Below are 18,710 nucleotides of genomic sequence, written 5' to 3'. Positions count from 1 at the left end.
ACCATCCCATACGAATGCAGGTTCTAGAACTGGCAGTTCCACTTCCAATCCAGCTCTCTGCTAATGAACTTGGAAAAGAATTTATGGGATTTCTTGGGCTTCTTGATTCAACAGCCAATCAGCCTTGGTGTCTTTATTTGACTATATGACTCAATTCTGTTTCAAACCAAAATGTCACATGGCTGAAAAGTAGTGATTCTATCTGGAAGGGCCTCTTAAAATTTCTTTGTATTTATGCAATAGGAAGAGGCCTAGAAGCTCTGGGTAAAACTGGAAGGAAACATTCGCTCAGCCCACCAGCTGAATGTACAGTCTCCCCAGGAAACCCTAGGGAGCAGGTTGCAGAAGAGATGCAAAAAGAGCAAACCAGGGGGCTGCTCTGTGCCTCCACTGCCTCTGGTATACAGCAAGTGATTAAGTTTCAATGATTACCCTTGACTCACCTTTGCTATTAAAGGCAGAGCTGAGAGAGTAGATGGTTAATAGATTTCTATAATCTGTCTTCTTCCTGAAGAACATGGAGCAGCTGTAAAGATATACATGTCCTCCAAAGAAAGTGCTATTTGTCAGTGATCTCAATACATGTCCATTTAGCACACACACTGAACACCTGCACTGCATGCAAAAGAGAGGAGACTTGGCATGGCCTTTCAGCAGCCCGCCCTCCTCATCATAATCAATACTCTGACAAATTCATCATAGAAAAAAAAGTTTCCAGGGAAATCTGATTTTTAGGGAAAGCCAAAAGTAATTTTGAGTTAGCTGTGCCACATATCAGAAGCAAAACTGTTAGCAATAGTCCATTTTTTCTAGCGTGGCTCATAAGCTTTAGTCAGGAGAGACTTCTAACGAGGAGTTGTCCAATTTTCTGAGCAATTGCAATATCAAGAGAAGGTTTATGCTTCCTTCTCTGGAAATCTCCTTTGAAGCAGGCACTTCTGACTCTGCTTATGCAACTATGTGTGTATGTGTGTGTGTTTAAAGCCCTTTTTTGTAAGCACAGTTTATCTATAAAGGATGTTCATAAACAGACACACAGAAGCAGTGAGCACTGAAAATAATTTGAATTTCTTAGCATGTTATGATACTTTCATTCCTTCTCTCTAACAGACTTCCCTCAGAGGTCTTGTTAGAAATAACTGAGATAAAATCAAGAGAAATGAAAACAGTTACCCATATAAAACCAGTAAACTAATGTTTTTGGAAGCATTAACTTATAAGAGTCAAAAGGTGGAAACAACACAAATGTCTATCGATGAAGAGATGGATAAACACAATGGGTTATATTCATATAATGCAATATTATTATCAGTAGATGGATAAGCCTCGAAAATATTATGCTGAGTGAATGAACTAAGTCACAAAAGACCACATGCCATATGATTCAATTCTGCCAAAATGTCCTGAACAGGAAAAGCTACACATACAAAAAGGAGATGAGGAGCAGCCCAGGACTAGGGAGTAGAAAAAAGGCTGAGGGGTAACAGGATGATCACCAGTGCACTTACACTGCTTTTGGAGGATGATTAAAATGGTCTAAAATTGATTGCAGGTTACTGAATTAAGCAAATAAATATGCTCAATACAACCACTGCTAAACAATAGGTCCAACCTGCTATTGGAGGGCAAGAGGAAGAAACTAATGTTTCTAAAGTTACACAAGAAGATTTTTAAGTATACGTTAAAATACAAATATCCATGCAAAATACTAATATTCATGTAAAAATATACATGAAATAGCCATTTTTAAATTTTTAAACAAAAATTTTATTTTGTAATAATTCCACATTTATAGAAAAGTTGAAAATAGACCGCAGTGCACTCTCACCCTGCTTTGCTTCCCTTAATTGTTAATGTTGTTCACAGTACAATTATCAAAACCAAGAAATTTACATGGATGCAAAGCCATGAACTACAGACTGCATTCAGATGTCACCAGTATTTTCACCAGTGCCCTTTATCTAATCCAGAATTCAATTCAAGTTATTATGCTGCAGTCAGTCAGCCTGTCTCTTCAACTGATGTCATCTTCTGTCTTTCTGTTTTTTTATAATCAAAATAGCTCATTTTAATGTAAAACTAGTTGGGTATCAGCAGTATCATATGGTTCAGTGTTGCTAAAAGCCGTCTCTCTGAAGCCACAGTCAGGATTCCATCCAGGCTCCCAGTAGAACGGGGCCACATGGCAACAGAGTTGGTGGTCATGGCACAGGCTCTGCAGACAAATGGCCAGACTCACAGCTCAATTTCCTCACTCGCTGAACAGCTTCACTATGTTAGACAATTTGTTTAACAACTCTGTCCTTAATTGTTGTCTCTCTCAAACAGTTCCCACCTCCATAGGGTGGTCGTAAGGCTTAAATGGGATAATACATAGGAAGTACTTAGCACATTACCTGGGACAAGTAAGTATTTGTTGTTGCTATTTCTTTTCTTTTTTTTATTTTTTATTTAATGAACATAAATTTCCAAAGTACAGCTTATGGATTACAATAGCTTCCCCCCCCCCCATAACTTCCCTCCCACCCACAACACTCCCCTCTCCCACTCCCTCTCCCCTTCCATTCACATCAAGATTAATTTTCAATGATCTTAATATATGCTAAATTGATCTTCTGTATATAAAGTAAAGATTTCAACAGTTTGCTGCTATTTCTTTTCCTAGCTGCCCTATATTCCCTCCACAGATTCTCCTTGATCTACGATGAGGCTGTGTCCATCATGAGTTGAAAATAACATATGTAGAAAGTGTACTGAGGGGCCGGCGCCGTGGCTCACTTGGTTAATCCTCTGCCTGCGGCGCCGGCATCCCATATGGGCGCTGTGTTCTAGTCCCAGTTGCCTCTCTTCCAGTCCAGCTCTCTGCTGTGGCCTGGGAAGGCAGTGGAGGATGGCCTAGGTCCTTGGGCCCTGCAGCCGCATGGGAGATCAGGAAGAAGCACCTGGCTCCTGGCTCCTGGCTTTGGATTGGCGCAGCGCGCTGGCCGTAGTGACCATTTGGGGGGTGAACCAATGGAAGGAAGACTTTTCTCTCTCTCTGTCTACCTCTGCCTGTCAAATTTAAAAAAAAAAAAAAACCTTGCCCAAGCAATGCCCCTCCACCCCTTCTGTAAGGAGGCTGTGAAATCTCTGGAAGACCCATGTACTGCTAGTGGAGCACTGGTCACACACAACCTGGCAAGTATCAGATCACCACGCTTACAGCAGATGACACTGACATTATTGCAACATGGTCACTTGAAATTCTGAAGCATTAGGTGACTTTCAGAATGTCATCTAAATTTGTAAGCTCCATCAATAATAGAAGTGTCATAATTCATTAGCAGTTTGTAGCAAGCTCCAGTCCTCACTAATGAAAAAGCCCACAGCTTAGTGAAGGAATGTGCAAATTATCAACTATTTAAGAAAACACTTGATAAACATCTTCACCAAATTACATTTAATTTTGCCATTTAAACTACCTCATGTGGAGTTTAACTACACCATCAAAAACAGCTACTGCCTATAAAATCTGAAACAAAGGCAATAACATTTTTCTGCTAGATTTTTCCAAGTCTGTTCCTCATCTTCCTATAAAGGGAATGGGCCAAAGTCTGTGCCTCTCTGGAGGCTTTGCTCCTATGTTAGGTCTAAACTGTCCTCATTAAAAAGCAATAATAAATGAAATTAGGAACAGTGGACAAGGCATTCTTATATTTGAATAATTTCAATGTGTAACTTTACATTGGTTGGACTGTAAAAGAGGACTGTTAAATAGATGATTTGTGATTAGTGACAAAATCAATGGATCACTACAAGCCAGTGTGAGTTCATTACAAAGAAGTCAGACAACAAGGCAGCTCCTTAATTTGAAGCAAATACTAGACTGGTAGACTGAGGAATATTTTAGTTAGATATTGTTTTAATTTCATCAAGAAATGTAACAGAATCCCTCATTATATATTTGATAATACAATGAATAAACATGGGCTCTGATGCAGTACTGGTAGGCAAATTTATAGGTGAACAAAAGCAAAGACAGCCCTGGATGGGAACAAAGGGCTACCCTTGACCTAGCCCAGTGAACTAGAAGATGACAGAATGTGAGAACTTCAGATAATGGACTACAGGGTGCGCTAACATGACTGGTATATGGCATGCCACTGAAAGATCAAGACAATGCACTAACTGTATCAGTATCAAATATAGTGAGAATATTTATCAAGAATAATGCGTGATCTACCATTGGAGTTTTGAAAAGTAAATCCATTTTCAAAAACCACAACGAAGACCTGGTTTAAGAAGATATATGCAGGCCAGCACCGCGGCTCACTTGGCTAATCCTCTGCCTGCGGCGGTGGCACCCCGGGCTCTAGTCCTGGTTGGGGCACCGGATTCTGTCCCGGTTGCTCCTCTTTCAGTCCAGCTCTCTGCTGTGGCCGGGGAAGGCAGTGTAGGATGGCCCAAGTGCTTGGGCCCTGCACCCGCATGGGAGACCTGGAGGATGCACGTGGCTCCTAGCCACGTGGCTCCTCTTACTACTTCTTGAATTCTTTATTTAATGGATGTTAAGCTTGTAATTATCAAGTAAACTGAAAGTATTTCATCGTAGAAATTAAATGAAAAATAAGAAAGGAAGAGGGCGGGAGGATAAGTGGGAGGGTAGGATGGGAAATATCATTATGCTCTTAAAACTATATTTATACACATATACACACAATACATGAAAATTGTTCTACTTCAGTAATTTTTTAAAAATTTTAAAAAGAATGGAAAAGCACTGATTGAAGAAAACATCAATTATATTTTTTAAATTTTGTATGTAAATTTTCAAATACAGAATTTAAATTTTTTTAAAAATTTAAAAAATATATACAGGGAACTTTGAAAGTGTGTAGAAAATGATTTATTTTACTTTTTTTAACTTTTATTTAATAAATATAAATTTCCAAAGTATAGCTTATGAATTACAATGGCTTCCCCCCATAACTTCCCTCCCACCCGCAACCCTCCCATCTCACGCTCCCTCTCCCATCCCATTCACATCAAGATTCATTTTCAATTATCTTTATATACAGAAGATCAATTTAGTATAAATTAAGTAAAGATTTCAACAGTTTGCACCCCCACAAAAACACAAAGCGTAAAATACTGTTTGAATACTAGTTATGGCATTAATTCACATTGGACAACACATTAAGGACAGAGATCCTACATGAGAAGTAAGTACACAGTGACTCCTGTTGTTGACTTAACAATTTGACACTCTTGCTTATGGCGTCAGTAATCTCCTAGGCTCTAGTCATGAGTTGCCAAGACTATGGAAGCCTTTGGAGTTCGCCAATTCTGATCCTATTTAGACAAGTTCATAGTCAAAGTGGAAGTTCTCTCCTCCCTTCAGAGAAAGGTACCTCCTTCTTTGATGGCCCATTCTTTCCACTGGGATCTCACTTGCAGAGATATTTCATTTAGGTTTTTTTTGTTTGTTTGTTTGTTTTGTTTTGTTTTGTTTTGTTTTTTGCCAGAGTGTCTTGGCTTTCCATGCCTATAATACTCTCATAGGCTCTTCAGCCAGATCCGAATGCCTTAAGGGCTAATTCTGAGGCCAGAGTGCTATTTAGGACATCTGCCATTCTATGAGTCTGCTGTGTATCCTGCTTCCCATGTTGAATAGTTCTCTCCCTTTTTAATTCTATCAGATAGTATTAGCAGACACTAGTCTTGTTTCTGTGATCCCTTTGACTCTTAGACCTATCATGATTAACTGTGAACTGAAATTGATCACTTGGACTAATGAGATGGCATTGGTACATGCCACCTTGATGGGGTTGAATTGGAATCCCCTGGCACGTTTCTAACTCTACCATTTGGGACAAGTCCGATTGAGCATGTCCCAAATTGTACATCTCCTCCCTCTCTTATTCCCACTCTTATATTTAACAGGGATCACTTTTCAGTTAAATTTAAACACCTTTGTGTTAATTACAGAGTTCAACCAATAGTATTAAGTAGGACAAAAAATACTAAAAGGGATAAAGTATTAAGTTGTTCATCAACAGTCAGGGAAAGGGCTGATGAAGTCACCGTTTCTCATAGTGTCTATTTCACTTCACTAGGTTTCCTTTTTGGTGCTCAGTTAGTTGTCACCGATCAGGGAGAACATATGATATTTGTCCCTTTGGGACTGGCATATTTCACTCAGCATGATGTGTTCCAGAATCCTCCATTTTGTTGTAAATGACCGGATTTCATTGTTTTTTACTGCTGTATAGCATTCTATAGTGCACATGTCCCAAAGTTTCTTCATCCAGTCTACTGTTGATGGGCATTTAGTTTGATTCCAGGTCTTAGCTATTGTGAATTGAGCTGCAATAAACATTGAGGTGCAGATATTAATAGATTAATTTATTTTGGTGCAAAGAAATTTTGAAATGTATACATATTTGTTTCATAATACACATTTCCCATAAACTTTTTGAAGAATCTGACGATTTTCCATTCTGACAATGATTTGCGTTTCCTGTGGTCGTCAATCACCCACTATGGTCCTCTAGTTCAAGCCTACTCTTAAAGAGCCCTGTGTCCCGAACTTCCCTCCCATCCTCTGCCTATTCTTAGAAACTGGGCCTCTGTGGAAGTAACATTTGGAAGTAAGTTGACCACTTTGTAATTCTTCTGATACTAGTGACTGATACAATTGGATCAGGTATTCAAGAAATGCTTGTTAGCCTCATGTGCTCCTGATTCTGTGCTAGGTGTGTCAAGTATCTGCTGTGGTGAACTTGGCACAGCAGTTACGACTCTGTTTTGGAGGCCTACATCCCACACTTGAAGTCCAGGGCTCAAGTCCAACCTTTACTCTCCATTTCAGCTTCCTATTAACATGTACCCAAGGAGGAAGCAGGTGATGGCTCAAGCACTGTGATCCCTGCCACAGACATCGGTGACCTAGATTGAGCTTCAGGCTCCTGGATTCTGCATTGCCCAGGCCTCAAGGTTACAGGCATTTTGAGTTTTAACCAGCAGATTCTCTCTCTCTCAACTTTCCCCTTTTCACTCCCCACTCCCCACTGCATATAGCTTTCATGCGAGAAGGTTTAACAATGCCATAAGTTTGCCATGCCAAGGCTTGCTACTAAATCAGGGAATTTATATTTCAGGATTGGAGGAATTAACTGTGAATAAACAGATTTGAACAGTGAACACACTGGTTAACTATAAATGTACCATACCAAATATGTAAACACACAGTATTATTCTGTTCCAGGTTCCATTAATCATGAAGCAACTCTTCTGTATGAAACAACAGAATACTCATCCCTTGCCCAATAATCAGGCCTAGCTACTGCTAACAACGTTATGCCTACGAATTACTTCTACCACTTTAACTATAATTATCTCCATTATTAATTCAATTATTTATCTAATTTTTCCATTATGATATTGATATTGGCATTGCAATCTAAATCCTCCTTGTCTGTGACAGGTCTTAAAACCCCGAGAACACCATCAATACATATACTCAAGTTATCAAATATAGGAAGGTCAATTTCATTAGCCAAGTTTCATGGCTAAGGAAAAAGGAAATGAAGGGTAGTAGACAGACAGGGATCCATGCATCACGGTGACATTTCAATTTATCTCCACTAACTTAGTGTTCACTTGTTCAATCTGTGACACTAGGGATCTTGGAAAAGCACTATTAATCAATTCTCCATGCAACAATCAACCAGAAGAGCATATACAGGAAAACTGTTGACATATTAGCAAGTGTGTCAGTAAAAGCTTGCAAAATACCTTATGTCCCTGAAATACCAGTAGAAAAGGATTAATATTAACATTATGGATTAGTCTAAATCACCTAAAATAGTGAGAAGTTATCTTATTGTTCATTGATATTATAAACACCTCTGATTATTTCAATATTCTTTAGCTGGCCAGATAAAATGGGATGGTGTCATGTTTAAGAATCAAGGCCATGTGGAATAGCAAGTGTAAACACAACTGCTAAAAGCTAACTGACAAAGTAAAGTTCACAATTGTTGGAGCCCACTGTGGGATCACGTAAGCTAGCTGTTCCTCTAATTTATAAGTATCTCTGATATTTGTATTTTTCAACTTTTTAAAATCACCTTCCTAATTCAGAAATTTCTATAGTTTATGGGAGAGTAAGCAAACTATATCATCTCCATTGTTCACTCTGATTTTTGGCCACATATGCTTTTCTATCTGATTGTATCCCATGATTGTCATATTCATTCATTCTACTAAGGGAGAAAAATGAAAGTAGAGAAAGAAAGATATTTACTGAGTGCCCACTAAATGGAAGCACTGTGCTGAAGAGCATAAGAACTGTTATTTGTTGTAGGTAACTAAAAAGTTTGATGAAACTTTCTCAAGCTCTGCACGTGAACTGCAGTTCTGTCATGTCACTGTAACTATGGTAAAGTTCATTTCTTCATGGTTTTTCTACTTGTAAATTTATTTTTAAAAGAAACCAAATTCTCTATGCAGAACATCTTGAAATTGGTATGCAATACATGTTAACTAAATGATGTGATTTTTGTAAAAATCTTTTCTTTCAATATTTCATAGTTATCAATAAGGTCTTCAATTTATGGTCTTTTCAAATAATTTCTAATAGTATCTATTTTGAGTTTCCTATGACATTTCCATGTTTCTTTTCATCCTGACAGTGTTTTTTCATGTGGCTTTGAATCACAATTCCATAGCTAGCTTCTCTCAGTACTTCCCACGGTATACTATACATTGCTTAGCACACAGGGATTCTTCTGAGTAAGGAAATAAATTACTACAGCAAATGGGCTGCACTGAATTCTAAATGTGTAACATTTTTATAAGATTATTTTCCTTCTTTTTGCAAGATTTGCAAGATCTTTTAACACCAAGGGACACCTCAGAATTATTTTGGTAGAACCCTAAATGCAAATGTCTCCTCATAGGAATTCTCATAGTGAAATAACTTAGAAACTAGTCCAACCTTAAGTGATCAGGAATCTAACAGCAATCTTGGGCTTGCTAACCTAGAGACTACAGCTACTGGGGAGACTACAGCTAGCTGAGATAGACTGCAGGCCTCATGAGCAAGCCCACTGGGTCTGACACTCAGCGGTCATACTCTTCATTTAGCGCTGCTGGCTGTGAACCTGTTCTCATAGCTGCCTTTCCATATGCAGGTATGGAACTTGAGCCTAACTCCTTCCAAAGCTCACTTGGCTTAATGTTCAGTACTCAGCCTCTGACTGACATTATTATAACCAAATGGCACCAAGGCCAGGGCCCAGTCCTTATCACTTGGATACCTTTGATAAACCTTACTAATTAAGCTGGAGTGTTGATCAATGTGAGTGACAGACTCAGCTGGTCTGAAACCATCAATCTGAGGTCAGGGGAAAGTAATGGATATAGATGTCCTTACAAAATAAGATGCCCAAATATGAAGACCCAAAACAGATCTTTAAAATAAATATCCCTCCTGTCATGGCTGCATGGAATCAGTCATCATTATAAAATTGAAAAGCCATTAAATATGACCAAAGGCTTTGCATACTGGAGAGTGTATCTTAGATTTCGTGGTATCTGCAATACTCCTGGAAATTCTGGATGTTTCTATCCTTCATGAATGCCAATGTTGTTGAATTCCATCCTCCCTATAATCGCATTGGTCTTGACAGTTAACATTTACTTACGTCTACTTTCATACTGGCATATAATTTAATGATGGTGTTCAAATTATTTGTAAGAGGATATGGTACAGCAAGAAAGTGACAAGAAACAGATAGATGTATACATTAATTATAGAAGCCTCAAATCCCTCACTGCATATGTAGGACATAAACAAAAGAATACATGTCAAACACAGGATATTTCAAAAAGTTCATGGGAAATGAGTATCAAGAATAAAACTATGAATGGATTTCAAAACATTTTTGCACCAAAATAAACTTATCCTTAATTCTCTTTTATCATGAACTTTTTTGAGACACAATTATATAACTCAATATAATTTACACATTAGCAGATAAGTATCTACTTTTTCATTTGGGTTCAACATATTCCAGACACCCTACTAATCCAGCAATGCAAACCATAAACAGGATTGGAAGATCCAGAAAGGATAGCCTGTCTTCACTTCACACTATCCAAACACAAATTAGAGAGAAAGGTATTACATGTAATGTCAGTGAAAAAAAATCAATTAGTAAGCTAAGTCATTTTGCTTGGTGTTCAGGAAGCAAAGAAGTAATGAGGTACCCAGGTAAACTGTGGGAAACTTTGTGCCCAAACTGGGCTGTGCTGAACCCACCAATTTTATAATGAAAAATGAAGGATCTATCACAACCTATAATGAATGTTCATAGAATATCGCCAGTCTTTCTAATGACAAAAAAGTACTTCCAATCAATTCAGGTTTTTCCTGTTGCATTATTACCTAAAATATCACAGAGGAAAATGCTTTACATTCTTACAAATTCCATTATTACCTTATAATCAGAAGCTATTTTTCCATCTGAAAACTGTCCTAACTATAGGTTAAGCATAAGATTTAAATGCAAATGTGTCCTTGAAAAAATAATACATAAAAGCCACCAATTCAAATATAAACACATGGTTAGTGGTTTGTTATTAAAGTCTTACTTTATTATAAAAACAATACATTCTATCTAACATTTATGTGCAGCATGCATGAACGAGTATGCATGTAAACATGCTTATACTTATATGCAAGCGTGTACATTGACTGATGGACTGAGGCAAATAATGTGTAAAACTGCAATCATACAACATATGCAAACTTTAACTTAAAAAGCCAAGGTTTATGTTATTTACATTTGTCTTTGTAACTATAATAAGCTGAGTTTTTACATGTTTCCCTATGTAAATGTCTTCAGTGTTCACATAGCAGGCTTTAGTTCTACAGCATTTCAGAGTTCTTATATTTGCCCTTTTTTACGAGCAAAGTTTTTCTCAAAAGGGATAATGCCAAAATTCCCCCTGATTTTTTTAAATAAATTAAATATCTGCTCCCCAAATGCTAGTTTGGCAAAATATATATTATTTTACATCCCATTTTCCTGCTTTACCTATTTTTAGTAAAAACATGTTGAAATAGAAAAGTATAAGTGCTAGTTCAGTTTTTGCCCTATTAAGTGGCTAGCATCTCATCCTGGATAGCTAGCACTTTCTATAATTTATAAGTTTAATATCCTAACCTGGACTTCAACATGCTATAAGCCTACTATTGCCAATCTCTTTCACTGATTACAACTAAAATCTCTGGACAGACATACAAAAAGCAAATTACTTCTCAAAGGTAAACATTGGCAGGCAGATCAGAGATAACAATCAAAAAGTAGAACAAGCAGTGCAGAGGAGAGCTTATTGCTTTTTATATTACCTTCCTGTGACCCTCCTAGCCTTGACATTAGGGTGGGTAGAATTTCAACTCTGTGCAGCTGGTACAGACAGCAAAAGAAATAACAGAAAATCAGCTTTCTAATGAGCTTACTAGAAACAGTGGTGGGGCCATTGCTGTGGCGCAGCAGGTTAAAGCCCTGGCCTGCAGCACCAGCATCCCATATGGGCACAGGTTCAAGTCCGGGCTGCTCCACTTCTGATCCAGGTCTCTGCTATGGCCTGGCAAAGTAGTAGAAGATGGCCCAAGTCCTTGGGCCCCTGCACCCATGTGGAAGACCTGGAAGAATCTCCTGGCTCCTAGCTTTGGATCACCTCAGCTCTGGCCGTTGCAGCCATTAGGGGAGTGAACCAGCAGACGGAAGACCGACCAACCTCTCCCTCTCCCTCTCCCTCTCTCTCTCTCTCACTCTACATCTCTCTGTAACTCAATCTTTCAAATAAATAATCTTAAAAAAAAAAAAAAAGACAAGACGGTGGCTGGAAACCAGAACATCAGGAATCTTTATTTATTTATTTATCATTTTTTCAATTTCAACATTTTTATTTATCACTTTTTCCTCTTTTCCTTCCTGGTTTAACCCAATGGCAAAGAGGAGGCAGGCAGGGGACGTGCCTATTGCGTGGTAGTTACAGCTCTAAAAGCACCTAACAGTCAACAAGAAAATTCATCTCACTGGACTCATAGCTAGGAGGGGCCCTTGAGATCTGTACTGTTTGAGGTGAATCCTGGAGAGCAGAGACAAAGACAGGAATCTGTTAAGTCCAGGTGTACACTAACAAAACATTTGGGTTTATTACAAATGAAACAGACCCAAGAAACATATTAAAGGCTAAAAACAGAAGTATGATATAAAACACCACCTTAGTTTCAGAATAACAGAGTATTGTATTTGAAGGCAGAGAGAAATACCATAAGATTTATTTTTTATGGAGCTGTCACTGGACCCATTGCACACAGAAGGTAAGATAAAACTCACAACCTGAACCTACCTAACTGGACTTCCCACCTTAAAAAAGAAATAAAAAAAAAAAATCCCTCAAAAGTCTTCATATGGCCTATAATGTCATGATGTAATATTTCAAAATGTTCAGGACATAATCTACAATTACTTGAGATGCAAAGATCCACCCTAACCAATTTAATGAAAACCAGAGATGAAGTAAAAACTTTGTAGGCGGCTACAGAAAAATGGCACATTTCACATATGGTAGAGAAAATAATGGCTATGGGTTTCCATCAGAAATAATGGAGACAAGAAAATTTTGTTTTCTTCAAAGTGCTTAAAGAAAAGTAAAACCGGTAGAATCTTTCAAGAGCAAATCTGTTCTGAAAGAAACATTAAAGACGATACTTCAGACTGAACAAAAATGGTATCAGAGCAAAACATGAAACTTCTATAATGAACAAAGAACAAGAGTCTGTAAATATTATAATAAATATGTTGGTTTGTTTTTTTCTGATTTTAAGTGTGTATTAGCATTTAAAGTACAAATGTAAATATATGGTAATATAAATGGAAATATATGATAAGTATATATGGGTATTTTGCCCAGCAGAGAAGATTCAGGTTGACACTTGTGCCCTACATCAGAGCACCTGGATTTCCATTCCCAGCTCTGATTCTTGAGTCTAGCTTCTTACTAACGAAACCCATGGGAGGCAGTGGCTGTATTTCAGTAATTCTTCCAACCACCAACGTGGGAGACCAGGATTGAGTTCCCAGCTCCCAGCTTCAGTCTCTGCCTAGCCCTGGCTATTCTGAGCATTTGAGAGTGAACCAGTGAATGGAAGTGCTGTCTCTATCAGTCTCTCTGTCTTCCAGTCTTGACAGTTCCACTAGAAAATGTTAATAGTTTAAAGAACAGATAGAAATGGTACATTTTATCTTCCAAAATTTTTCTCAATTTTATGATCCCAGAAAAATGCTTACTGCATTATGTAGACATGTAGATTATCAACAAATTTATTCCAGAATTTTGATGGAAAGTCTACGTGGTCAAGTGATTCTTCCTGCACAGGAAATATAACACATTGGAACAATCAATTATTGGAAAGTGAATCCTGACCACACCTTACACCAAAACTTAAAACTTATCATAGATCTCAATGAAAATTCATCATTATGAAACTTTAGAAGAAAACAGCAGAGAATCTTTATAATCTAGGATCAAAGAGATTTTTTTAGACATACCACCAAAAACATGATACATGAAAGGAATAATAAATCAGTTCATAAAAACTAAAAACATTGCTCTGTCAAAGATTCTGGCTAAATAAATAAAAATTAAAATGTACCACAGATGAGAAGAAATATTTATAAATCACATTGGAGAGTACTTCAGCATGTCCATGTAATGGAATTAAAAGTTAAGTATATTTGGGTGCAAGATTCAAAAAAAAAAAATTGCACCAAAATAAACCTGTCTTTTAGTTCCATTTTCCACAAGTTTTTTGGAGTGTGCTCATATCTGACAGAGAATTTCATAGGGAATGTACAGTAATTGCAAGACCGTTCTTGAGCATCTTCACATTTCTGCACCGTCTGGGCTTCTTGAGCAAGGCTCATGCTTTAACAGCAAAGCTGGTACAATCTAGAGCTAGCCTTAGCATATCTATCACTCTATGAAGATTTAGACTCATTTGCCAGGAACCATCTGATCACTTCCCAGGGTAATAAATCTGGGGAACTTCCTCTTCCCTCCCCAGAGAGGATTTGTTTAAATTTCAGAGTAAAGATATCTCACTCTTGTTCTTGTTCTTTTTCTTGCTTTCACTTTTTCTTGGGCTTGTTGCCAGTAGCACTTATGCACTTATATAAGGTCTGAGTCACAATTTTGAGGTTCCTCTCCTGTGATGCACTCAACAATACACATTACATGGATACTGAATTGTGCATTGCTGAGCCAGAAAACTTCCTGTCTCTTATCAGAATTGCAGACTCTAAGCAAACTAACTGGTTACAATTAGGGTAAGACTTTAGATCATTCAGTTTTTGACTTAACAAAAACCTTTTAAATCAAATTAATAAGGAAACAGATGACCCATGTTTTTAAACAGGCAAAAATAAAAGTTGAACATAAATTTTACCAAAGAAGATATTCTAATGGCAAACAAGCACAAGAAAATATGTTCAACACTATCATTCACTAGGAAAACACTAATTAAAACTACAAGATACATTGGCATACCTATTAAGATGGCTAAAATTGAACAAACAAAATCATCTGATAGTATCAAATGCTGTCAAGGAAGTGGTGCAACAGCAAATTTTACTCACTGCTGATGGGAATGCAAAATAGAACAGCCACTCTGGAAGGTTTGGTAGTTTCTGACAAAGCTAAATACGTTTGTCCCACATGACCTAGCAATCCCACTTCCAGGTATTTATCCAAGATGAATAAAAATGTATGTTCACACAAAAGCTCCATGGTAAAATAGAGGAGTGGTGTGTGTGTGTGTATGTATGCAAAATAATTTGGAAATGGAAATAAATGTCTTCAACTGTGGAATTAATAAACAAGTGATTCCAATTGATCATAATGATAGGACTAAGAACCAAAGGGATCACAGAAACAAGAATAGTGTCTGCAAATACTAGCTGATAGAATCAAAAAGGGAGAGAACGATCCTACATGGGAAGTGAGATACACAACAGACTCATAGAATGGCCTCAGAATCAGCCCTTAAGGCATGCAGATCCGGCTGAAAAGCCCATGAGAGTATTTCAGGCATGGAAAGCCAAGACACTCTGGGGAAAAAAAAAAAAATAACCTAAATGAAAGATCTCCACGAGTGAGATCCCAGTGGAAAGAATGGGTCATCAAAGAAGGAGGTACCTTTCTCTGAAGGGAGGAGAGAACTTCCACTTTGACCATGGCCTTGTCTCAATATGATCAGAGTTGGTGAACTCAGGGGGCTTCCATAGCCTTGACAGCTCATGACAAGAGCCTAGGGTGATTACTGATGCCATAAACAAGAGTGTCAATTTGTTAAGTCAACAACAGGAGTCACTGTGCACTTACTCCTCATGTAGGATCTCTGTCCTTAGTGTGCTGTACATTGAGATTTAATGCTATAACTAGTACTCAAACAGTATTTTTCACTTTATGTTTCTGTGTGGGAGCAAACTGTTGAAATCTTTGCTTAATGTATGCTAAACTGATCTTCTGTATATAAAGAGAATCGAAAATGAATCTAGATGTGAATGGAAGGGGAGAGGGAGTGGGAAAGGGGAGGGTTGCGTGTGGGAGGGACATTATGGGGGGGGAAGCCATTGTAATCCATAAGCTGTACTTTGGAAATTTATATTCATTAAATAAAAGTTAAAAAAAAAAGAAAAAAAATAAATAAATAAACAAGTGATTCAATCAGCATGTGATTGAATACTATGCAGCAATAAAAATTTCAAAATATGATAAAGGTAGCATGTTTGTCAAATGCATTCTGGTAAATAAGTCAAAGAATCCAAACTCAAAACATAATATTTGATATATTTTCATTCCGATAATATTCTGAGAAAATCAAAACCAGAGAGACAAACTTTCCAGGGATTGAAAAAGAGACTAGGACAGCAAGTGACTCAAAAGGGGTAGCATGAAAGGAATGTGGGGGTGAAGACCTTGTTCTATATTTTTGCTTTCAGTCCTCTGCCTTCTCCTTTGCTGTGATTACAAATGTCTATGTTAATAAGTCAGTACTCGGGCTGGCGCCAAGGCTCACTATGCTAATCCTCCACCTTGCAGCGCCGGCACACGGGGTTCTAGTCCCGGTCAGGGCGCCAGATTCTGTCCCGGTTGCTCCTCTTCCAGGCCAGCTCTCTGCTGTGGCCAGGGAGTGCAGTGGAGGATGGCCCAAGTGCTTGGGCCCTGCACCCCATGGGAGACCATGAGACGCACCTGGCTCCTGCCATCGGATCAGCGCGGTGCGCCGGCCACAGCACGCTAGCCGCGGCGGCCACTGGAGGGTGAACCATGGCAAAGGAAGACCTTTCTCTCTCTCTCTCTCTCTCTCTCTCTCTCACTGTCCACTCTGCCTGTCAAAAAATAAAAAATAAAAAAAATAAAAAAAAATAAGTCAGTACTCAATCATACTCGCTCTGTTTGCTAATGAATTTTACTAAATTTGTTTTCAGATTATGCTGTCTTGGTTCTTAGCATATTTTGCTTGAGCTATTCCCTCTCTTTTTTCAACCCTTTCTATTAAGTTGTCCTTTTGATGAGTGGGAAGATCTCTTGTTTAATGCATGCACACATATTGCTTCAGTATAAAGCCTCAAGAATTTCCCTCTGTTTTGGGTTACATTTCCTTTACGATTCCATTCAATGTTTCGGCAGTGTTTTCCCTGCCTGCCCACCCACTGGCCCAAATTATGATTGCAGCTTCGCATTCTGTCTTTCATCTTGCCAATAGTGCTCAGATTTTTTGTTTTATGACACACGGGCTCATTTGTGTGTGCCTCACTTATTTGTGTATCAGGCTCATTTGTTTTCTCCCATCCAGTATTTTTGAGGACTGAACACATCTTTTTTTTTTTTTTTTTTTTTTTTGACAGGCAGAGTTAGTGAGAAAAAGAGACAGAGAGAAAGGCCTTCCTTCTGTTGGTTCATTCCCCAAATGGCCTATCCAAAGCCAGGAGCCAGGTGCTTCCTCCTGGTCTCCCATGCGGGCGCAGAGTCCCAAGCACTTGGGCCATCCTCCACTGCCCTCCCAGGCCACAGCAGAGAGCTGGCCTGGAAGAGGAGCAACCAGGACTAGAACCCAGCACCCATATGGGATGCGGGTGCCGCAGGCAGAGGATTAACCAAGTGAGCCACGGCGCTGGCCCCCTGAACATGTCTTGAGCAGAGTCTTTGTTGTAGTGCTCACTCTGGAGTAACTACACTCATGGCTAGAACACCCTGGCTCTGCTCCTTTTACAAAGGGCATTGAATGCTCTGTGCTGGACTCACTCTGCCAAGTATTGAGAGGCAGTCCATTCCCACAAAGGAAAGAGCAGCTCAGCATCAGCCCCCAGATTCCTGTTAGCCCTGGGTGTGGGGGGTGTTGCTTTTCACAGAGAAATACCCTCTGGTTCTTTGTTCTCATTTCACTACTCTTTGCATAGTCATTTGTTCAAGCCAGACTGGGACTCCGCTTGGTTCCCTTGGCTTCTAATTTGGGAATACTGGGTAGAATGCTCAGGCTTTAGTGAATAGGAAGCACATAAGGCACAGAGTGATGCCACAACCTTCTGTGTGTTGCTCTGACACCAATTTTTGAAATTTATAAACTTGTTTGTGCTTCTTCCTTTTCACTTAGTTGAAGCTGGTGGTATTTAAATAGATATTTCTTCCTCTTGCTTATGCTAGCAATTAGGAGAAGAGGATATTGTGATCTGACTTCCCTTCACCATCTTTACAAATACAGTTTTTCTTAAAAACATCAGTTGAAAGAAAGTACAACATAAAGCCATCATAGACATAGAAATCTCATAAAAGACAATATTCTTCTAATTCCATGATTTTACTTTGCAGACATATTTAATCAAATGACATCTCCTTAATATCCATTGATGGCTCTCAAAATCTACTTCAATATGAACAAAAACACCCTAGTAAAATGTTCCATTGTCAATAAATTTGAGTAACAACATTACATTTGTGCTGCAATTTACATGGAGTTTATAAAGCAGAAGGTTAATGTTTATTTGTTAACCATGGGGAGGCTTTAAATGCTAAGTAATATTTGGCTTTTATGGAATTTCAAAGGCATTGAAGCAATTTTCACAATGTTTCAAACCAAAGTCAGTCAGATGGAGAGGTCAGAGCTCATCAGCAACAGGTGCCGGGAAATGCTGGTTCTCTGCCTCCCAGTATCACCCATAAATGTCCTCTCACTTAGGCTCTGCACCTGAAGGTTCGTATTTGACCATCTAGATCTGTGTTCAAATATTCTGTTGAAATTTAAAGCCTAAAGCCTAGCGAGAAAAACTCCCTAGAGCAGAGGTGGACCACTCACTTAGAAATTCAGCTCTTAGGGAGTCTAACACCTGCATTATCTGATACAAGCAGTGGGCTGGTGTGAGATACTAGAGTTGGCATATGAGTACTGAGTGTAATTTTCAAGTGAGAATCAACTGCATATGGATGCTGCCTGGAAATCTATTTCTTTACTCTAAGAGTCACTCTTGGGGCCGGCACTGTGGCATAGTAAGCCAAGCCTCCACCTGCGGTGCCAGCATCCCATATGGGCACTGTTTCATGTCCTGGCTGTTCCTCTTCCCATCCAGCTCTCTGCTTATGGACTGGGAAAG

General features: G+C 38.6%; 1 protein-coding gene across 8 annotated transcripts in view; it reads right to left on the bottom strand.

The window, feature by feature from the left end:
- NRG3 (neuregulin 3) overlaps nt 1-18,710 on the bottom strand; it is a 1,154,964-nt gene that overhangs the window by 887,033 nt on the left and 249,221 nt on the right. The window lies entirely within an intron of this gene.

This window comes from Oryctolagus cuniculus, chromosome 15 (genome assembly GCF_051225735.1).
Source record: "Oryctolagus cuniculus isolate XC-2025 breed Fujian yellow rabbit chromosome 15, ASM5122573v1, whole genome shotgun sequence".
In the NCBI taxonomy this organism is placed as follows: domain Eukaryota; kingdom Metazoa; phylum Chordata; class Mammalia; order Lagomorpha; family Leporidae; genus Oryctolagus; species Oryctolagus cuniculus.
The sequence above is the reverse complement of the archived record's forward strand: the minus strand, read 5'-3'. Positions and strand labels throughout refer to the sequence as shown.